The 6,841-nt window shown below is 49.2% G+C and overlaps 1 pseudogene; it reads left to right on the top strand.

Annotated features, from left to right (window-relative positions):
* Positions 1-2,583: 2,583 nt before the first annotated feature.
* Positions 2,584-4,824, top strand: LOC129694234 (C-reactive protein-like; annotated as a pseudogene).
* Positions 4,825-6,841: the final 2,017 nt, after the last annotated feature.

Raw genomic sequence — 6,841 nt, 5'->3', positions numbered from 1 at the left:
GCTGCCTGCCCCGACCGACGTGCCCAGCCTGCAGCGTTTCCTGGGCATGGTCAATTACTTGGGAAAGTTCATCCCCGACCTCAGCGAGTTGAGCGCACCCCTGAGGCAACTGACGAAAAAAGACATTGCCTGGTCCTGGTTTCCCCAACACCAGCAGGCTTTCGACCTTCTCAAAACAAAGCTGATTAGCACACCGACTCTCAAGTTTTTTGATCTGCAACGTCCTATTGTAGTTACGTGTGATGCTTTCCGCTTCGGACTCGGTGCTGCCTGCCTGCAACTCCATGATGACGGCTCGCTGCAGCCCATTTCTTATGCCTCGCGTACCATGACAGACACTGAGCAGCGCTATGCACAAATCGAGAAGGAGCTTCTTGCGGTTGTATTCACCTGCTCCAAGTTCAAAGACTTCCTTTTCGGTACCAGGTTCACCATCGAGACGGATCATCAACCCTTGGTGACCATCCTCAATAAGCCTATCCACATCGCTCCAGCTAGACTCCAGCGCATGATGTTACAGCTCCAGCGGTTCGACTTTCTGATCGTGTACAAGAGGGGCAGGAGATGCATGTGGCCGACGCACTGTCCCGGGCCTCCCGCTCCCCCTGTAACAGGCACCCCTATGAGCAGGAGGATCTACAGATACTCAATGTCAACTTTGTTCCCTCTAAACAGCTGCAGTGCCTGGTTGAGCACACTGCCAACAACCCCGACCTGTAACAGCTCGCAGCTGTCATCCAGCGGGGGTGGCCCAGCAGACGCACCTCATTGGCCTGCGGGCGCCCACCCTTTTTTTCTGGTCCGCGACGAGCTTGTGTTCCGGGTCGGCATCATCATCAAGGGTCACAAGGTGGTCGTCCCTGCCTCAATATACAACTTGGACTACAACGCTGCCCACATGAGGCATCCCGGAGCCGATGCCACCATCTCTCATGCCCAGGAACAATACTATTGGCCAGGCATGGCCAAGTACATTAAAGCCCGAGCAGCCTCCTGTCCTGATTGCAACACTCTTACTCCACATCAGCAGTGCCAGCCACTTCTGCAGCAGCTTGCACCTGCCATGCCCTGGACCTCGCTGGCTGCTGACATATTCGAATGGCGAGGCAAGCACTACCTGCTATTGGTTGATTCATACTCCAACTGGTTCGAAGTGGACCTTCTCTCTGCTATCACCTCTGAAATGGTTATCAACAAGCTGCGCAGACATTTTGCTACCTTTGGGTCCCCGGTCCGCTTGCAGACTGACAACGGCCACCAGTTCACCAGTGCAGAATTCCAGGCTTTCACTGTGAAGTGGAACTTCACTCACTATACCAGCAGCCCCGAATACTCGCAGAGCAACGGCCTGTCTGCAGTGCTAAGAATTTGCTCAAGCAGTCTCGTCTCTCTAATGGTGACTTCTACCTGGGTCTACTAAACCTTCGCAACATCTCATGGGACCCTACCATACAATCCCCTGCCCAGCGTCTGATGTCCCGCATGCTTCGCCCACCGATGCCGATCGCCCAACAATCCCTGGTGCAAAAGGTCCTCCAGCCTGCCGCCGTCCAGCAATGGATTGTTCACAAGCATGAGGTTCAGCGCCGCTCACACGACAAGTCCTGCCGCCCGCTCTCACCACTCCTGCCTGGCCAGGTCGTCCGCATGCAGACAGCCACCGGATTCTCCCGACTCGCAACCGTTGTTGGTGCGGAAAATTCCCCGAGATCTTACCTAGTAGACCTTCATGGAACTGTCCACCGCCGGAGCCGCCAGCACCTGCTGGCCGTTAACGAGCCTCAGCCTCCTGCGGATCCCTACGCTCACCCGTTGCGTTTCGAGCCTGTCATTACTAATTACCCCACAGTTCCCTGCATGCCTCGGTAAGTTCGCTTGCTACGTTCTCCTCCCTCTGCGCTTCCTGGGCCCGGGCAGATGATCTCATCCCTTGCACGCTCTCTCTCTCCTCCTTCTCCCCTGTCACCTGGCTCACCTGTGCCGGTTGGGTCACCTCCCGCTTTCCCGGTTGGGTCTCCGCCGACTTTCTCCTTCCCGGCTGCTACTGCTCCGCCTCCTCTTCTATCCGGTGGGGAGGGTGATGGTGCTATACGCACACGCTCGGGTCGGGTTGTCAAACCTCCTGTCCGCTACGGTGATTTAGTTTAAATTTGCATGTGTTGTATAATCACACTGCCACTGTTATAACTTCCCCTTGCTCCTCCCTTGGTTCCAGTACGCCTGAAGACTAGTTACAGTGTGTCAGACTTAACTCCTTTACAGTGCGCTATCAACATGAAGTTGTGTCACAGATCCGAGCCACAGTGGGATAGGGAAGATATCTCTGATCGGGTGCGGGAGGTGAACTTCATCACCTCCCGGGAAGGTGAATTAACGTGGCTCACTCCACTCCCTCCCCCTCATCACCTGATGCTGACTGATGTCAGCACACAGATCAATGGCAGCTCTCTGTGTATTGGATGGCGACAGAGTTTGTTCCACCCCCTCAGGTCCATCCTGCGATTGGCAGTGACTGGGTTCAGCAGAATATAAATTGCAGCATCTTGTGCCCAGGGTATTGGAACCCCCCCTGAGGTGAAACCGACTTGTTGGAGACAGACACAGTGAGTACCAGAGGGACTGTTTGTGTGTTGCTGACACACGGAACTGGCTGCTGGTTCTCTGTTTCAATGGATCGACAAGTGAAATGAAAAGAATTGGGAATTCTTTGTTTTAACAGGTTAGAGTCAGGATGAAGCCCTTTGCAACAATTGTGCTTGTGATGTGCATTTACCTGTCAGGATCTGACAGTGCAGGTTTGTATGAGATTTACGTGTAGGTTTGGAGAGTGTGTGTCTGTACTGACCATGATGTCAGTCTGAACTAATCCCATCTCCCTGCACATGGTCTGCATCCCTCTATTCCTCGATGTGCATGTGTTTGTCTGAATGCCCCTTAAACACTGCTATTGTATCTGTTTCTACCACCACCCCTGGCAGTTTGTTCCAGGCATCCACCACTGTGGAAACAGGAACTTGCCTTCCACATCTCCTTTTAACTTGATCCCTCTCACTATCAATCAGTGCCCTCTGCTACTTGTAATTTCCACCCTGGGGGGGGGGGGGGGGGGGGGGGGGGGAGACGACTGACTCTGACTATCTACATTAACTATGCTGCCTGTCATTTTGTACTTCTACAGTTTGCCCCTCAACCTCCAACACTCCGAACAAAATAATCCATGTTTGTCCCACCTCTCCTTGTACCTAAGGTGCTCCAATCCAGGTAAACTCTTCAACACTCTCTCCAAACCTGTCTTCAGATGCCACACTGTCTCTCACATAAAAAAAACCCATCCTTTTGCAAATCACTGCTCACTAGCGACCATGTGCTCCATCTCAGATGGCAAAGTTACCATTTCATACTGAGATTTTACGTTGTTACTCTTCAATTTTACAGGATTGTATGGAAAATCAGTGAAATTCCCAACCGAGACAGACAACAGCTTCGTCAGGTCGAATGCGCCTCACTTCGCCAGTTTGACCGCCTTTACTGTCTGTTTCAGGGCAGCCACTGAAACAACACGTCCTTACAGTTTGCTCTCCTACGCAACAAGCTATTCCCACAACGAACTCCTGATTTGGCATGTAAATAAAACAGAACTCGATGTGTTGTTAGGAAGTAATGTAGGTAGGTTTTACGTCCCAGAAATGAATTCTTTACTGAGACACATCTGTGTTAACTGGGAGTCTAAATAGTGAGATAACAGTCTGGGTCAATGGGAGATGCAGTGTACAGAAGATTGGTGGAAAGAGCCGGGTAGTGAGAGGGTCTGGTCAGTTTTTTCTTGGTCAGGAGCAAGACTAAATTTTGACAAGAAACAATCCTTTGTCGGAGAGATAACTGATGTTAATATGTGGGATCGTGTTCTAAAACCCAATGAGATTGAGTTGATCAGTGAGGGGTGTTACAGTGATGGAGGGAACATCATTGACTGGGGATCTACAACATTTACACCAGGAGGGAACGTCATAATTGAAGACAATAATGATTGTACACTTTAAATGTTTTGGCTCCAAAAGGCATTTATATGGCATGAAAATGACCTTGCATTGCAATCTTTGCTCTCTAAACCAGATCAGTAGTAAAAGTAGTGGTGTTGATTCCAGAATAAAGGGCTGCTCACGTCAGGGTAAGGGACAACTCACTGAGTCCTTCCAGTTTCTCATCCCCCTCACTGACAGGGTAATGGCTTCAAACTCAATACACAAGAGTCTCGGCCATTCTCCGTCACACATTGAGAGAGGGATCGGGAGCGGTGATCCATGGTGGATGTCTACATGGATCAGCAGGGTGTAAACCCCAGGGCACTGCCCCACACACTGACCCTTGACTGAAGCACAGGGACTGCTCAGAACAGACAAGTCTGCTCTCTTTAACCAGACTCCCCTCCTCGTCCATTCTGCTGGAGCCCTTCCTCAAACCCCACTGGGAACAGTTGGGCATCCCAGTTAAAAGGTGCAGCAGTACAGAGCAGTGTCCAGGGCATTTGGTGCCATCTCTCTGACACACATATGTAGACAAGAAAGTGTCAGGGGCACGGGGGTGGTGGTGATGGGCAGACACGGACTGTAGGAAAGTTCCTGTGGTGGAGGCTGATCCTGTCTTGATTTAGATTGTGCTGATTGGAATTATTACTGTCTCTCTCTGTATTACCCTCTTGATTTCACATTGTTTGTTACACCAAGGTTTGGAAAGCTCACAATGTGTTCTGTGCTTCCAGTGATTGTGCTTAAACTGTAACATTGCAGTTTCCTCAGCTTAATAAACGAGCATCAAAACAACAAAGATCTTGTCTAAGAAATGACTCTGTGTTTGTGTGTGCGCGTGTGTGTTTGTGTGTGTCTGGTCTACAGTTAACACAGTGCATTCTCAGTGTCCATCAATAAATTGATTCCAGACAGCCCAGTATGGAGCTGATCTGTTGGCAATAAGGTCGCTTTAGGCTGAGAGACGATGAAACAAACAGGGTGAATGTGAATCCGTGGGGAACAGGGGAGAACTTCACTGGCTAGTATCAGTTGTTGTACCATGCTGGCTAATGGAGGCCATTATCACCCAGTAATTGCTGCCCCAAAGTACATTCTAACATCCTGTGGTACCACCATTGCAGAGATCTCCAAATCCACATCCCTGGGTCCACACTGACCAAAATGCTATTGCAACTGGCCTCATAAATCAAGAGAGTGTCTCCTCCAGCAGCCACGTGTTGCAGTGGGCACCTGCTTGGCTGATCACAACTTACAGAACACACATAAAGATGGAGCTCGGCAACGGCTCGGTTTCACCCTGTCCACCACATGCAACATACACTCTGCACTCACAAAGGTCAGACCACTCCCACCTTGAAGAAGGTTGTCAAAAATTGCATCAAGATCTTGATCATTTGGCCAGAGTATTGAGTATATAAGTTGGGAAGTCTTGTTGCAGTTATATAAGGTGTTTGTGAGGCCACATTTCTAGAGTATTGTGTTCATTTCTGTGTATTGTGTAATAGGAAAGATGTTGTCAAGCTGGAAAGCGTGCAGAGAAGATTTACAAGGATGATGCCAGGAGTGGAGGGCCTGATATAGAGGGAGCAGTTGAACAGACTAGGACTCAATTCCTTTCAGCACATGAGAATGAGGGTGATCTTATAGAAGTGTACACAATCATGCGAGGAATAGATTGGGTCGATGCACAGAGTCCCCAGAGTAGGGGAATCGATAACCAGAAGACATAGGTTTAAGGTGGGTGGGTGGTGGGGGTGGGGGGGAGATTTAATGGAAATTTGAGGGTTAACTCTTTTACACAATGGGTGGTGAATATATGGAGTGAGCTGTCGGAGGAAGTAGTTAAAACAAGTAACACAGAAACATAGAAAATAGGTGCAGGATTAGGCCATTCGACCCTTCGAGCCTGCACCGCCATTCAATATGATCATGGCTGATCATCCAACTCGGTATCTCATCCCTGCCTTCTTTCCATACCCCTTGATCCCTTTAGCCACAAGGGCCACATCTAACTCCCTCAACTGCCTTCTGTGGCAGCGAATTCCACAGATTCACCACTCTCTGTGTAAAAAATGATTTTCTCATCTTGGTCCAAAAAGACTTCCCTCTTATCCTTAAACTGTGACCCCTGGTTCTGGACTTCCCCAACTTCGGGAATAATCTTCCTGCATCTAGCCTGTCCAACCCCTTAAGAATTTTGTAAGTTTCTATCAGAACCCCCTCAATCTTCTAAATTCTAGCGAGTACAAGCCGAGTCCATCCAGTGTTTCTTCATATAAAAGTCCTGCCATCCCAGGAATCAGTCTGATGAACCTTCTCTGTACTCCCTCTATGGCAAGAATGTCTTTCCTCAGATTAGGAGACCAAAACTGTATGCAATACTCCAGGTGTGGTCTCACCAAGACCCTGTACAACTGCAGTAGAACCTCCCTGCTCTTATACTCAAATCCTTTTGCTATGAATGCTAACATACCATTTGCTTTCTTCACTGCCTGTTGCACCTGTATGCTGACTTTCAATGACTGGTGTACCATGACACCCAGGTCTCGTTGCATCTCCCCTTTTCCTAATCGTCCACCATTCAGATAATGGACTACTTTCCTGTTTTTGCCACCAAAGTGGATAACCTCACATTTATCCACATTATACTGCATCTGCCATGCATTTTCTCACTCACCCAACCTATTCAAGTCACCTTGCAGCCTCCTAGCATCCTCCTCACAGCTAACACTGCCTCTCAGCTTTGTGTAATCCGCAAACTCGGAGATGTTGCATTCAATTCCCTCATCCAGATAATTAATATATATTGTAAA

Source organism: Leucoraja erinacea, unplaced genomic scaffold (genome assembly GCF_028641065.1).
Source record: "Leucoraja erinacea ecotype New England unplaced genomic scaffold, Leri_hhj_1 Leri_588S, whole genome shotgun sequence".
Lineage (NCBI taxonomy): Eukaryota > Metazoa > Chordata > Chondrichthyes > Rajiformes > Rajidae > Leucoraja > Leucoraja erinaceus.
This window is presented reverse-complemented; position numbering and strand designations above follow the sequence as displayed.